This window comes from Scyliorhinus torazame, chromosome 3, assembly GCF_047496885.1.
Source record: "Scyliorhinus torazame isolate Kashiwa2021f chromosome 3, sScyTor2.1, whole genome shotgun sequence".
NCBI lineage: Eukaryota > Metazoa > Chordata > Chondrichthyes > Carcharhiniformes > Scyliorhinidae > Scyliorhinus > Scyliorhinus torazame.
Window position 1 is genome coordinate 75,095,467 of NC_092709.1, and position 16,115 is coordinate 75,111,581.

The 16,115-nt window shown below is 48.1% G+C and overlaps 1 protein-coding gene across 27 annotated transcripts in view; it reads right to left on the reverse strand.

Moving 5' to 3' along the window:
* The window catches only part of ank2b (ankyrin 2b, neuronal), a 1,300,297-nt gene that overhangs the window by 169,600 nt on the left and 1,114,582 nt on the right, over positions 1 to 16,115 (reverse strand). The window lies entirely within an intron of this gene.

Consider the following 16,115-nt stretch of genomic DNA (forward strand, 5'->3'; position numbering starts at 1 on the left):
CTGTTTACACCACTGTGTGGAAGCATATGAAAAGGAGAGGGAAAACAGCAACAATGAAGGAGGGAGAATGGCAGAACAATGGCAAAACTATGCTCTCTTTCACACCCACACATGCAGATGCATACAGAACAATGTTAACAGACAGATAAAAACTTCGAACGTAACATCAAAGTAATTCCTTTTATCACAGTTATCAGCACAATTAGAATGACGTGGAGTTATTTTTTAATTAAAGAAGCTCACAGTATCGTGCCAGAAAATAACATTTTACAGGTATTTTGATGCAATATGTACACAATGCACAAAGAAACAACAAAAATTTAGTTACTTAATTAGATAAAGACATGGCTGGTAACATCCATTGCCTCATAATTTTACTTGTAGCTTGGCTCCATGCCAAATGCAAAGCGGCACACGTCTGACAATTCTCTTCCCTATACATGTTGCGGCAATTAATTATTTTCAGTTTTGTTAAGTACTTTCTCCATTTATTTATTTTCTTCATGTCTCCATTTTATAACAGGCCTGGTTGGGAGCTGACCTTTTTATAATGCTCATAAATCACTGTAAAATGGCCAAGAGTGACTTTTTCCTTTCACTTTTTCACCTCTTCCAGTGACTTCTAATTTTCACCTTTTGACTTCTAATTTACTCTTTTCCCCAACAATAGGAAATTAACTGCATATATATTTTTCTGCATTTTGCATACTTAAATGTGCCAGAATCCTGTATAGCCATTAAACTACTTTTGAAATGTAGTCATTACATTAGTTGTGTAGATAAATGCAATGGCCAGACATCCACAGGGAACAATCAATTTTGTGATCAGCCAAGTTGCTTTTGTGTATGTGCGGAAAACTATAGACCCGGCCACCAAAAGTACTCTTCGAATCTTTGAATTTCTCATGGTCATTTGAGCAGACAGACTAGGTCTAATCCAATAAACTGGGCGGACTTTTGTATATAAAAATGGCAGTGTCAGGTTCTGAATAAAAATAGGTGTGTTTCTCTCCAGAAACACAGCCAAATTACTTTGTCAAAAAAAAAAATGGGGGGTGCGTGGTTTGCTCTGGCAGGGCGGGGCCTTATACAGCTGGGAAGGCCGGCTGCACAAGGGTCAGATCAGGGCACCATCATTGACAGGCGCTCCGATCAGTGCACCATCATTGACAGCCGCACTGATCTAAAAAAAAAACCTCCCGGTCATAGATGACCCCTCCACAAGCTTCGGGACACCCCCCCACTCCCCCCACCAAACACTGAGGTATTAGGGACACCCTTCCCCTTCGCAAATTAGCCCCACCACCCGTAAGGGGATCTCCCCAATGGAGGAGTTACCCCCCTGCCAGTGCACCCTAGCATTGTCTACCTCAGTACCCCTGGTACTGTCAGTGTGGTGGGGCCAATGCTCAACCCTCAACCCCGGGGCCCCAGGCACCTCTGCCCCCCCCTAGAATGGTCATCACAACTGCTTTTCGTTTTTGAAAACAGTGAGTCACGCTGGCTGCTAAGTAACTATTGCATTACCTATTCTAAATTTCAGATTAAAGGTAAAAGGATAAATATTTTACAAATTAGAAAGACTAAAAAGCAGTTGGAAATTTAAAAAACCCAAATTAAAACTAATTAAATAAAATATGGGAGCTGGTGAACCCCTTTGTGGTTTCTAGTGTACACGCCTGTAGCATGTGTTGGTTGCTTGAGGAACTTGGGCTCGGAGTTGTTGCGTTGTAATCTGAGTTTCGGACGTAACAACACATCAGGGAGGAGGAGAATTACCAGGATGCTGTGTTTTAGGAGACAGTTACACCCTTTAGATTAACAACCTTGAATTCGGCCAATTGCCAGGGACAGGAGGGTGTGATTATGAATGAGGTAGGTAGAGGGATCCAGGAGGTAGGGTTGCATGAACCTCAGCCCTTGTCCTTGTCCAATGGGTTTGAGATCCTTGCTCCGTGTGGATGAGTGCGGGGACTGTGGGGAGGATGAACAAACTCAGCACAGCACCATGGTTCAGGGAGTCATTCAAGTGGGGGGAGAGAAAAGAAATGTAGTTGTAATCGGGGATACCATAGTTAGGGACATAGCCACTGTTCTCTGTGACCAAGATCGAGAGTCCCGAAGGTTGTGTTGCCTACCTGGTGCTTGGGTTCAGGATATCTCATCTGGAGTGCAGAGGAACTTGGAATGGGAGGGTAAAGATCCAGTTGTCGTGGTACATGTAGGTATCAATGACATAGGTAGAACAAGGATTGAGGTTCTGCTGAAGGAATATCAGCAGCTAGTGGCGAAATTAAAAAAACAGAACCACAAAAGTGATAATGTCTGGATTACTACCTGAGCCATTAGCTAATTGCACAGGGTTAATAAGGTTAAAGAGATAAATGAGTGGCTCAAAGGTTGGTGTGGGAGAAATGGGTTCGTATTCACGGGGCATTGGCACCAGTACTGGGGAAGGAGGGAAAAAATATTTTAGATGGGATAAATTGAATATCTCCTTAAACAACTGCCACTGCTCATCAACTGTCCTATCTTTTTATCTTGGACAGTCTTCACCTGACTCATGCTGGGACCTGATGAATCACATAACTAGGGCTGTAGGTGGGGCTTTAAACTAAATTATGGGACCAAATTAATGAGTTAACAGCACAAATAGAAACAAGCGGGTATGATTTGGTGGCAATTACTGAGACATGAGTATCCAAGGGTACTTAGTATTTTGGAAGGACAGACAGAACGGTAAAGGACGTGGTGTAGCTTTGCTGGTAAAGGAAGGGATCACTGCTGTAGTGAGAAATGATATAGGTATTGGAGATCAAGGTGTGGAATCAATCTGGAAAGAAATAAGAAATCTAAAAGGAAAGAAGTCCCTGATGGGAGTAATCTGTAGATCCCCAAACAGTAGTTGTACAGTAGGGCACAGTATAAGCCAGGAAATATTGGAGGCTTGTAAAAAATAATCATGGGTTATTTTAATTAGCATATAGACTGGATTAATCACATTGGCAAAGATAGTCTCGAAAGAGAGTTCATTGAATGTGTTAGAGATTGTTTCTTGGAGCAATATGTTATGGAATCAACCAGGGAGCAGGCTATTCTGGATTTGGTATTATGCAATGAGAAAGGATTAATTAATGACCTCACAGGTAAGGATCGAGTGATCATAATATGATAGAATTTTAAATTCAGTTTGAGAGCGAGAAACTGGAGTCCCACACTCACGTTCTGGAGTTAAACAAAGGTAATTAATAGGCATGAGGACAGATTTGACCCTAGTGGACAGAGCAGGAAGACTAAAAGGTCGGCCAGTTGATTAGCAGTGGCAGTTGTTTAAGGAGATATTCAGTTTATCCCAACTAAAATATTTTTCAGCGAGAAAGAAAGATTAAAGGAAGGGGGGGAAAACATCCATGGCTGAGCAGGGAAGTTAAAGGTAACATGAAGACAAAACTGAAGGCATACCATGTTGCAAAGTGTAGTGGCAGGTAGAAGATTGGGGAACTTTTAAAGATCGACAAAGGGTTTCTAAAAAAGTTGTAAAAAGAGGAAAGGTAAATATAATATAAAGGATAGCAAAAGCTTCTATAAGTATATAAAAGGGAAGAGAGTAGCTAAGGTGAATGTTGGTCATTTGGCAGATGAGACCGGGTAGTTAATAGTGGGGAACACAGAAAAATCAAAGACACCATTACTATCCCAAATAGCAACAGGTAATGCAGGTAATGCAAAGGTAATAGAAAGAGAGGAACTTAGAAAAATCATCGATAGGGAAAAAGTATTAAACTATTAAAGCAACTATTGGGATTGAAGGCAGACAAATCCCCAGAGCCTGATGGTCTACATCCTAGGATCTTAAAGGAATGGCCAGCAGAGAGAGTGGCTCCATTGGTTATAATATTCCAAAATTCCCTGGATGCGGGAAAGGTTCCAGTGAATTGAAAAAATGCCAACGTAACGCCCTTATTCAAAAAGTGAGGGAGAAAAAAAGTAGGAAACTATAGACCACTTCGCTTAACATCTGTCATCAGGAAATTGTTAGAATCCATTATGAAGGAAGTAATAACAGGACATTTAGAAAGTCATAATACAATTCATCAGAGTCAGCATGGTTTTATAAAGGTTAAATCGTGTTTGACTAATTTGCTAGTTCTTCGAAGATTTACCAAGCCAAGTGGATAATGGACATCCTGTGGATGTAGTATATCTGGACTTCCAGAAGTCATTTGATGAGGTGCCACACAGAAGTTTAATACACAAGGTAAGATCACATGGGATTAGGGGTAATTTATTAGTTTGGATGGAGGACTGGCGAACCGACAGAATGCAGAGTCGGGATAAATGGGTCTTGTCCCAACTATTTCCAATATACATCATGATGATTTGGATGTAGATATAGAAGGTACTATAGCCAAATTTGCAGATGACACTAAAATAGGTGGGATAGTAAGTTGCAATGAAGAAATAAGAAATTTAGAAATGGATACATATAGGTAGGTGAATGGGCCACAATTTGGCAGATGGAGTTTAACGTGGATCAGTGTGTGGTTACCCATTTTGATTGGAAAAATGGAATGGTAATTTGTTATCTAAATAGGGAGAAACTTCCAAGTGCTTCAGTACAGAGGGATCTGGGTATCCTTGTGCATGAATCTCAGAAAACCAGTATGCAGATACAGCAGGTAATAAGGAAGGCCAATGGTATTTTGGTGTTTATAGCTAAAGGGACAGAGTATGAAAGTAGGGAAGTGTTGCTGCAACTATACAAGGCGTTGGTGTGATCGCACCTGGATTACTGTATCAAGTTTTGTTCCCCTTAATTGACGAGGGATGCAGTTGCATTAGAGGTAGTTCAGAGGATTTTCAATAGATTGAATCCAGAGATGAGGGGTTTGTCTTATGAAGAGGGGTCGAGTAGTTTAGGCCTACATTCTCTCGAGTGAAGATCTAATTAATGTATACAAGATGATAAAAGGTATTGACGAAGTAGATGGAGAATGGATCATTCCTCTTGTGGAGCAATTTAGAATGAGAGGACATAGTTTTAGGATAAGGGGTAGCAGATTTAAAACAGAGATGAAGAGAAATTACTTTGCTCAAAGGATCCTGAATCTGTGGAATTCACTACCCCAGAGTGTAGTGAATGCTGGGACTTTGAGTAAATTTAAAGAGGAGATAGACAGAATTTTAATAAGTAACAGATTGAAGGGTTATGGAGAATGGGCAGGAAAGTGGAGTTGATCAGCCATGTTCATATTATAACGGAGCAGGCTCGAGGGGGTGATTTGCCTACGCCTGCACCTAGTTCTTATGTTTTTAATTGGGGCATTGTGTTATTAACTGGCATTCATAGTAAATCTAGTAAAGACATTTGTGATTAATCTGGGCTTTGAGTATTTTCTTATGAGTTAAGAATTTAATGCCTCCTCCCCAGAGGTAGGTTCTGAGCTGCCATGTGATTGGGCGAGAGGGTGCGGGGTGGAAATCCTGCCACCTTCCAGCCTCCCTTGATTAAATCTGCAGTGGGTGACTGTGGTAGTATGTATTGGGGGTCATGTGGGACTGGAAGCCCTAATGTCATTGGCTGACAGGTCCCGGATCCTGGTTGGCCGTTGACCTCAAGCTCCGCCCTGAAGGCGGAGTATAAGAAGCCGGAGTCTTCCCCCGCAGGCCAGTTTACTATCGAGCTGCGGGGGAACAGACACGCTTAATAAAGCCTCATCGACTTCACTCTATTCGTCTCATGGAGTCTTTGTGCGCTACAATTTATTAAGCGTGCCTAAAAAGGACTATGGAACTCAGGATCATTCCGGAATGCCTGAGGATCAGCCCCCACGCAGTGAACGCGGCAGCAGCCTTCAAGCACTAGCAGACTTGCTTCAAGGCCTACCTCAGACCGACCACCGGCCGAGTCTCAGAAGACCAAAAACTGCAGGTCCTGCACTCGAGGGTGAGCACGGAGATTTTCTCCCTCATCGAAGACGCGGAGGATTTCCAGACGGCGTTCGCAGCACTGAGAAGTCTCTACGTTCGCCCAGTTAACCAAATCTACGCTCGCTACCAGCTCGCGACGAGACGGCAAGCTCCCGGAGAATCGATGGACGAGTTCTACGCCGCGCTGCTGATTTTGGGACGAGCCTGCAGCTGCCCGTCGGTGAACGCAAACGAACACACGGACATGTTAATGCACGATGCTTTTGTGGCAGGTATGCAATCCTCCCAAATCCGCCAAAGACTTCTAGAAAAAGAGTCGCTAGACTCTCAGAGGCACGGGCCTTAGCAGCCTCCCTAGACGTGGCCGCGCGTAATACCCGCGCCTACGGCCCCGACCGCGCGGCAACCCATTGGGCCCTGTACGTACCCGTCGCGGCAAACCCCCTACCCCCCCCCCGGACACCCCACAGGCTTGCGCAGTCCAAACGCCGAGACGCACCGGGGGCACCCGCTGTTATTTCTGTGGCCAGGCGAAACACCCCCGACAGCACTGCCCGGCCCGCGCAGCTATCTGCAAAAGCTGCGGGAAAAAGGGCCACTATGCGGTTGTGTGCCGGTCCCGCGAGGTCGCCGCTGTCCCGGGAGCACAGGGAGCCCTGCAAGCAGTTTACGCGCCCCAGCCCCCCCAGCACGCCATGTACGACCCGCAGGCGCAGCCGCTCTGGGTCCCGACCACCGCGGTCCCGGGAGAACTGGGAGCCCTGCACGCCGCCTACGCTCCCCAACCCCCCTCCCCGCAGCCCATGCATGACCCGCCGCCGGCGCTACCGCTTTGGGTCCCGGCCAACACTCTCCACGGAGAGGAGGGAGTTTTCCACGTCCCGAACGCCACCCTAACCCCCACCCCACGCCTGACCCGCCGGCGCCGCCGACTTGGGCCCTGACCACCGCTGTCCCCGGTGAGGGAGCTCCGCGCGGTCCTAGCGCTCGCGGTACTAGCGCTCGCGGTGAGGGAGCTCCGCGCGGTCCTAGCGCTCGCGGTCCTAGCGCGCCCCAGCCCCCCCAGCACACCATGTGCGACCCACAGACGTCGCCATTTTGGGTCCCGGCCACCACGAGGGGAGGAGGGGCGCCGATGTGCGACCCGCAGACGCCGCCATTTTGGGTCCCGGCCACCACGAGGGGAGGAGGGGCGCCGCCATCTTGGACCGCCCCAGACCTGTACGACGCATGGGGGCGGCCATTTTGTCCACCCCCGCCGACATCTTGTGACCCCCCAGCCACGTGCGATGTATGGGGGTGGCCATTTTGTTCAATCCCGCCGCCACCTTGGACGGCAACAACGGACCCCACTCCACTACTACAACCACGGCTCGCTTCGATTACGCTTGATCAAGCCCGGCCCCGGACACTCCAGACGACGACGACAACGGTACTAATAAACGGCCACGAGACGCCATGCCAAGTCGACTCCGGGAGCATGGAAAGCTTTATACACCCTGACACGGTAAGACGCTGTTCCTTGACCACCTATCCCAGCGCACAAAAGATTTGCCTAGCTGCAGGATCCCACTCCATACAGATCCGGGGATTCTGCATAGTTACCCTAAAGGTGCAGGGGAGGGAGTTCAAAAACTACAAACTAAACGTCCTTCCCCAACTCTGTGCCCCCACCTTGCTGGGATTAGATTTCCAATGCAATCTACAGAGCCCTACGTTCAAATTCGGCGGCCCCATACCCCCACTCACTATCTGCGGCCTCGCAACCCTCAAGGTGCAACCCCCGTCCTTGTTTGCGAACCTCACCCCGGATTGCAAACCCGTCGCCACTAGGAGCAGACGGTACAGCGCCCAGGACCGGACCTTCATTCGGTCCGAAGTCCAGCGGCTACTAAAGGAGGGCATAATCCAGGCCAGTAATAGTCCCTGGAGAGCGCAGGTGGTAGTAGTGAAGACAGGGGAGAAACAAAGGATGGTCATTGACTATAGCCAGACCATCAACAGGTACACACAACTAGACGCGTACCCTCTCCCCCGCGTATCCGACATGGTCAATCGGATTGCCCAATATAAAGTCTTCTCCACCGTGGACCTCAAGTCCACCTACCATCAGCTCCCCATCCGCCCAAGTGACCGCAAGTACACAGCCTTCGAGGCAGACGGGCGATTATACCATTTCCTACGGGTCCCTTTTGGCGTCACAAACGGGGTCTCGGTCTTCCAACGGGAGATGGACCGAATGGTTGATCAACATGGGTTGCGGGCCACGTTCCCGTATCTCGACAATGTAACCATCTGCGGCCACGACCAGCAGGACCACGACGCCAACCTCCAAAAATTCCTCCAGACCGCCAAAGCCTTGAACCTCACGTACAACGAGGACAAGTGCGTTTTTAGCACCAACCGGCTAGCCATTCTGGGCTACGTAGTGCGCAATGGGATAATAGGCCCCGACCCCGAACATATGCGCGCCCTCATGGAATTTCCCCTCCCGCACTGCTCAAAAGCCCTGAAACGCTGCCTGGGTTTTTTTTCATACTACGCCCAGTGGGTCCCCCAGTACGCAGACAAGGCCCGCCCCCTAATACAGACCATGACCTTCCCTCTGTCGACAGAGGCTTGCCAGGCCTTCAGCCGCATCAAAGCGGATATCGCAAAGGCCACGATGCACGCCATCGACGATTCCCTCCCCTTCCAGGTCGAGAGCGACGCCTCCGACATAGCTCTAGCGGCCACCCTTAACCAAGCGGGCAGACCCGTGGCCTTTTTCTCCCGGACCCTCCACGCCTCAGAAATCCGCCAGTCTTCAGTATAAAAGGAAGCCCAAGCCATAGTGGAAGCTGTGCGACATTGGAGGCATTACCTGGCCGGCAGGAGATTCACTCTCCTCACCGACCAACGGTCGGTAGCCTTCATGTTCGATAGTGCACAGCGGGGCAAAATCAAAAACGACAAGATCTTAAGGTGGAGGATCGAGCTCTCCACCTTCAACTACGAGATTTTGTATCGTCCCGGAAAGCTGAACGAGCCGTCCGATGCCCTATCCCGCGGCACATGTGCCAACGCACAAATTAACCGCCTCCAAACCCTCCACGAGGACCTCTGCCACCCGGGGGTCACTCGGTTTTACCACTTCATCAAGTCCCGCAATCTCCCATACTCTTTAGAGGAGGTCCGTACAGTCACAAGGGACTGCCACATCTGCGCGGAATGCAAGCCGCATTTTTTCAGGCCAGATGGAGCGCACCTGATTAAGGCTTCCCGCCCCTTTGAACGCCTCAGTGTCGATTTCAAAGGGCCCCTCCCCTCCACCGACCGCAATGCATATTTTCTTAATGTAGTGGACGAATACTCCCGCTTCCCTTTTGCCATTCCCTGCTCTGACATGACCGCGGCCACAGTCATTAAAGCCCTGAACAGCATCTTCACACTGTTCGGTTACCCCGCATACGTCCACAGCGACAGGGGGTCCTCTTTCATGAGTGACGAGCTGCGCCAGTTCCTGCTCAGCAAGGGCATAGCCTCAAGCAGGATGACCAGCTACAACCCCCGGGGGAACGGGCAAGTAGAAAGGGAGAACGGCACGGTCTGGAAGGCCGTCCTACTGGCCCTACCTCCCAGTTTCAAGGTGGCAGGAGGTCCTCCCGGACGCTCTCCATTCCATCCGGTCGTTATTATGTACGAGCACTAATCAAACGCCACATGAGCGTCTCCTTGTCTTCCCTAGGAGGTCCTCCTCTGGAACGTCGCTGCCGACCTGGCTGGCGGCCCCAGGACCCATCCTGCTCCGAAAGCATTTTCCGGGCACATAAGGCGGACCCGTTGGTCGAAAGGGTTCACCTCCTCCACGCGAACCCCCAGTACGCCTATGTGGAGTACCCCGACGGCCGACAGGACACGGTCTCCCTGCGGGATCTGGCGCCCGCCGGCAACACGCACACCCCCCCGACACCATCAACCCAACCCCCCCCTTCCTGCCACCGCCGCACCCCGCGACCGCCCCCTTCCCAGGAGGATCGGTTCCCCTCCCCTCAGCACCGACCAAGAATCAAACCCGAGCTGAAACCGTACGGCTCCTGGAGGCGACAACACTAGTACAAGCACCACCACCACCGCCGGGGCCGAGGCGATCGACACGGACGACCAGGCCGCCCGACCGACTCGTGGCGTCGATGTCAAACAAATATGGACTGTTCACAAGAACATTTTGCTTTTCTTCCTATACCCTCTGTAAATAGTTGCAACAGGACGAAATTGTCCAATACTGTATTGCCATGTGAATGTTTTGTCCTCCCAGGACCAGCCCTGTAAACCCTTACCACCATACGAAGCATCACCCCGCCGGGTTCATTTTTGACAAGGGGTGAATGTGGTAGTATGTATTGGGGGTCATGTGGGACTGGAAGTCCTAATGTCATTGGCTGACAGATCCCGGGTCCTGGTTGGCCGTTGACCTCAAGCTCCGCCCTGAAGGCGGAGTATAAGAAGCCGGAGTCTTCCCCCGCAGGCCAGTTTACTATCGAGCTGCGGGGGAACAGACACGCTTAATAAAGCCTCATCGACTTCACTCTATTCGTCTCATAGAGTGACCTTCCTGCCCAGAGGCCAATTGAGGCTCTTACATGGACATTTAAGGACCTTATCCTGTCACCATGGTTATTCAACCAGTGACGGACAGGGCACTCGCAATCTGGAAAGACCACCCGAAATCCTTGTTAGGGTTGCCTGCAGCCTTCCGAGGGAGGCCCGTCATTCAAAAGCCCAACTGACAGATGAGAGACCCAACATCGGAAAGGCGGGGCCCGTAGGAAGCCAGTCCCCTGGCCCTTGCTGTTGACTCCCCTCTCCCAGCTGGCACCCTTCCTTGGGAATTCCATCCTTCCCCACTTACCTATCTGTTGAAACATCAATCTCTGATCATCTAGGTCGGCCCCAATCCAATCTCTCTGGTTGGCACTGCTAGTATTGCAGAGCTGCTGGCCTTTGATTTGTCAGCAGTTCTCAGGGGCAGATTTTATACCCCAGTGGGGCCGAAATTCATTGCAAGACCTAACGCTGTCCACCTATGTGCTGATTATCTTGAAATAGCATCAGGACTCCTGTGGAAAGGTGACACATAACACACAATTCTCCAATCGGTAGGCGGGACCCACATCTCTGCCACTAAATTTCACCCACTATTTCTCATAATTATCATGTTCAAATAGTAGAGTAACCAGGCATATCTTACAACATGTAACTTGACCAGGACCCAATGTAGCTCAATAAGCATAGAGAATTATAGGTGAACAGGACTTGAAATGAAATGAAAATGAAATGAAATGAAAAGAAAATTGCTTAGTGTCACAAGTAGGCTTCAAATGAAGTTACTGTGAAAAGCCCCTAGTCGCCACATTCCGGCGCCTGTTTGGGGAGGCTGGTACGGGAATTGAACCGTGCTGCTGGCCTGCCTTGGTCTGCTTTGAAAGCCAGTGATTTAGCCCTGTGCTAAACCTGTGCACGTCAGCACATGGACAGCAGAGTATTTAAATACTTGGGGCTGGATTCTCCCAAAATGGGACTATGTGGCGCACTCCGCGGTCACGTCGATTTTCGGATCGTGGGGAATCGGCGAACCGGCGCCGGACCCGATTACGGCGTGAAAGTGGATTCTCCGCCCCCGCCGCGATTTCAGCGCGGGACTGCAGAGAATCCAGCCCTTTACGTTTACAAAGGATAGTTGGGGGGGGGGGGGGGGGGGAGAGAGAGAGAAGAGAAGCGAAATCAACCAAGACTGCAATGGAATAGTAAAGCTGGGAGGTAACAAAAATATTGGGTGAAATTTCTCCTTTTTCTTCGGGTGGCGCAGAGAGCAGGAAAATTGGTGTGGAAACCACCAGCCCCAACGGCGGCTTTCTCCACCATATCGTTTGACTTAATAGCCAAAAGAAGTGAAAAGGCAAGTCCCATGAGGTAATGGATTGAGGCCCAACAGCTAATTTGTATCAAAAGATTAGACCGCCGTTTTTAAAGATGAATTTAAAATAGAAGCCCCCTACAAACACCTCCCCACGTAACAACACGCCCCTCCCACCAACAGTGTGAGGGATGGGGACAGTGCTCAGGCATTACCCTGTCCTCCTCTTACCTGAACTCCTCTGGTGAGTTGTGCATGTCAAGGTGGTGTGCCTTCCTGCTAATGTGTATGGATTATGTAACGGGGGTGTTATCAGGCATAGAGGTCTGATAATAAGACGTAAAATTATTATTATGGGCTTCCCCTGATGAACATTGGGATTCCCGTGACATCAGTAGCAGGGGGCAGGGCAAATTGCAACTGGAAATCCTACCGGCGTTTTGGGTCTCTTGCAGGGTTTTCCGCTCTTGCTGCTGATCCATCATGCCAAAAATGGGGTTGAAATTCCCCCGTTATTTTATTTGTGTGGCTGCGGAAGCAGTCATAGTTCAATGATGAGGTTAACATTACATTCAATTACTTCAGCTGATGCGGTGTGTAACCACCAGGGGAGAAGTTCAGTTTATGTATGGTCTGTCTTGGATAGCCACAGCCATAATGATGTTCCACTTGTGGAGTAAGTGGCCACATCGTCCATGGTCCATCATTAGGCAATTATAGGTTGCCCCCATTATCAGTGGAACATTGAAACCTGGCACGTCACCATTCGGGTCAGTTACTTAGTTGCTGTTTGTGAAGTTTGCAGTCAATCAGGTGTGCCATTGAAAGCTGGGGCTGTCCTCAGTTTGTAAGATATGGAGTTTTTCGAATGGATTTCACATGAAGTGGTGGATTTTATTTTGAGGCCCTGTTTCAATGGGAGTGCTTTGATAGCTGTCAGCTGGTGGTGTACTTTGAGGAGAATGTTTTACCTCTCGACATCAGGAGGTTCACTGTGTTCTAGCACAGGGAGCTACTTGAGCTATGTAGGTCTCAACATTCCAGAATAATCCTCATGGCTCTCCAGCGGCCAATAGTTACTATGTTTGTGTGGTGGCTCCTGAGCCAGGTTAGGCAGCAGTACTCTGCTGCTGGGTAGACCAGGGCGAGTGAAGCAGTGCATCACGTTGCCTCTGCTGCCCCAGGTGGCACCGTCAGTTTCCAGGTGAGATTCACTCTTGTCATCACCTTAGCTCTGGTGTTCTGTCAGTTGCAAATGGCGGAATTGATTCTTTGTAGGGTTTTCACGCAGCAGATTACTTTGAAGAATTTCAGCAGCATGTCTGTGCACAATACTGCACTCAAGCACAGGATAACATAGGATAAGTCAACAAAGGCAGTTTCTGAGAACTTTAATATGCGAGGTCAGTGTCGGTATCTGCTCAAACCAGTTACTGCTGACATGAAACTCTGCCTTTTGATGGTGCATCACTGCTTCTAAGGTGGGACTAGGGCTGTTTAGCAGGAGATCTTGTACCAATATCCAGAGTACTGGCATCATTCCAAACATCTGGCACTAAACTAAGATAATGGACATTGTCAAGTGAGGAAAACCACTCAAAGATCCATGCAGCTACTGCCACATTGCTCTGCTCTCAGCCTAAAGAGCAATGTGGCAGTAGCTGCATGGATCTTTGAGTGGTTTTCCTCACTTGACAATGTCCATTATCTTATTTTAGTGCCAGATATTTGGAATGATGCCAGTGCTCTGGATATTGGTACAAGATCTCCTGCTAAACAGCCCTCGTCCCACCTTGGAAGCAGTGATGCTCCCCCAAACAGGCTTTGCTAGCCACTTCCTTCCAATGTTCTTCAGGAGTTCTGGGTAAACTCCCAGCAAAGACATGAATGATAATTTCAGCAGCAGGTGAACTGAGGCAGCGGCATTGTTGAGTGATGCATGGAGGTGGCATCAGGTAATCTCATCTTGGAGTCAAATGTGATACCAAAGGTTTCAAACAATCTGGTTCAGCCTCGACTGTTGCCGAGGAGAAGGATGGGGTTAAATAAAATATTGTGAATGCTAGAATCTGAAATAAGAACAGAGGAAGTTGGGAAAACTCAGCAGGTCTTCCAGCATCCATCAAGAGAGAAACAGAGTTAACATTTGAGTCAGGGACTCTTCGGCAGAAGGATGGAGTTGGTAGCTAGGGTCGGGAGTGTGGTGCACAGACTGAACACAGTAACTTCAGTCTTCTCAATAATTTAATTAGAGGACATTTCTGCTCATCCAGTATAAGCATTCTGCACTCTGAACAATTCGAGGAAGTGGAGGAATTGAGCGCGGTGGTGGCAAGGTAGAGCTGGACATCCAGCATACATGTGAAAACTAAAGCTGTGTTTTCGATCATGTTTCAGAGTGGCAGCATTTAGATGAGAAATAGAAGGGGCCAAGGCTAGACCCTTGGAGGACACAAGAAGGAATGGTGCAGGAGCACAAAGAGAAACCATTGCAAGGTATACTCTGATTATGATTGGATAGATAAGAATGGAAGCAGGTTAGTAGCATTCCCTGGAGAGGGAATAGAGGGTGGTGGTGTGGTCAACCGTATAAGCAGCTGCAATTCTAAACAACAATATAACATTAGCAGTTCTCCAATCCTCCGGCATCACACCTGTAGCCAAAGGGATTGGATTATGATGATCAAAGCACCTGTTACTTCCTCCCTTGCTTCTCTTAACAACCTGGGATACATTTCATCTGAGCTTCATAATTGATCTAATTTCTATGATGTTAAGCCCCTTAACAGTTCCTCTCTCACTCTGTTAATAAAATCCAATATTTCACATTCCTCCTTAGCTACAATGTGTGTATTACCCTCCTCTCCTCATTTGTGAAGACATTTGCAAAGTATGCCTAACAACCTTCTGTCTCCACACACAGATTAGCCTTTTGGTCTCCAATAGACCTTACCCTTTCCTTAGCTATTCTGTATATTTATAAAACATTTTTGACATTTCCTTGATTTTACATGCTAATATTTTTTCATGCCCTCGCTTAGTTTTCTGAATTTTAGTTTTAATTTTATCTCAGCATTTACGATACTCCTTTAGGCTTGCCACAGTTTTGAGCTCTTGGTACCTGACAAACCTCCCTTTAGTAGCTGTTTCCAATCTGCTACATCGCATCTTAGCTGAGTTAAATTAGTTTTTCTCCAATTAAAAATTTTACTCTTGGTCTATTTTTGTCCTTTCCCATTACTATGTTCGTGCTATTTGAATTATGATCACTATCACAAAAATGCAGTCCACTGATATCCCTTCCATCAACCCAGCTTCACCTCGAATGCTAAGTCAAGAACTGCTACATATCTTGAATGGTGTGTCTTCTCTTGGGGAGTGTGGGAGAGGCATTGCCCATGGGTGGGGACCAACAAGTTCATTTAGAGATCAGGGCACCCTTTCAAAATTGTGGCCCGATCTCCGAGCTAAACCAGTGAGAACCTCCCAAGGACCCATGTCATTGAATAGCGGTGGGGCACTCACTGGCACAGCCAGTGGGAAACTCCCTAAAAGCCCGCCACAAATGAACTTAGAAATGTGTGCGCCGGATCAACATATGTGGCACAATTTATGATAATTAATTCTGTGGCAGATCTGTGACCTTTTGCTTGTATGCTGGTCAATCCATGGTGCCGAACCCTAAAAACAGTTTATTAGTGCACCAGCTGGAATTAACAATAATCGTAACTGAATTCACATTTACATGTATTTACAGGAGGACAAGCTACTAACATCAGAGCACCTGAAACCATAACCAAATTCACTATACTCCAATTTCCAAAATCTATTCAAAGATCTATTTAAATACACGAAGTAAGATGAAACTGGTCACAGCCTTGGCATTATATTTGACCCTGAGATGAGTTTCGGACCACATACTTCTTTTTAGTACATTGAAGGCACTAATATAAATGCATATTATTGTTGTTGCTGGATCCATCAGGGATGAAAGCTGGCTGATTTTAATTTCCCTCCCTCAAGAATACTGAGGTCAATTGCAACAACCGGAACTACTGAGCCAGGTGAGACTGACTCATACAGCACAATGATAGTATCCCTACAGTGCGGAAGGTGGCCATTCGACCCATTGAGTCTGCACCGACCCTTCGAAAGAGCACTCTACCTTTGTCCACTTCCCTGTCCACCCCGACGTATTCCTGTAACCTCATAACCTAACCTGCATATCCCTGGACACTATGGGGCAATTTAGCATAGCCAATCCATCTAACCTGCACACCTTTGGACT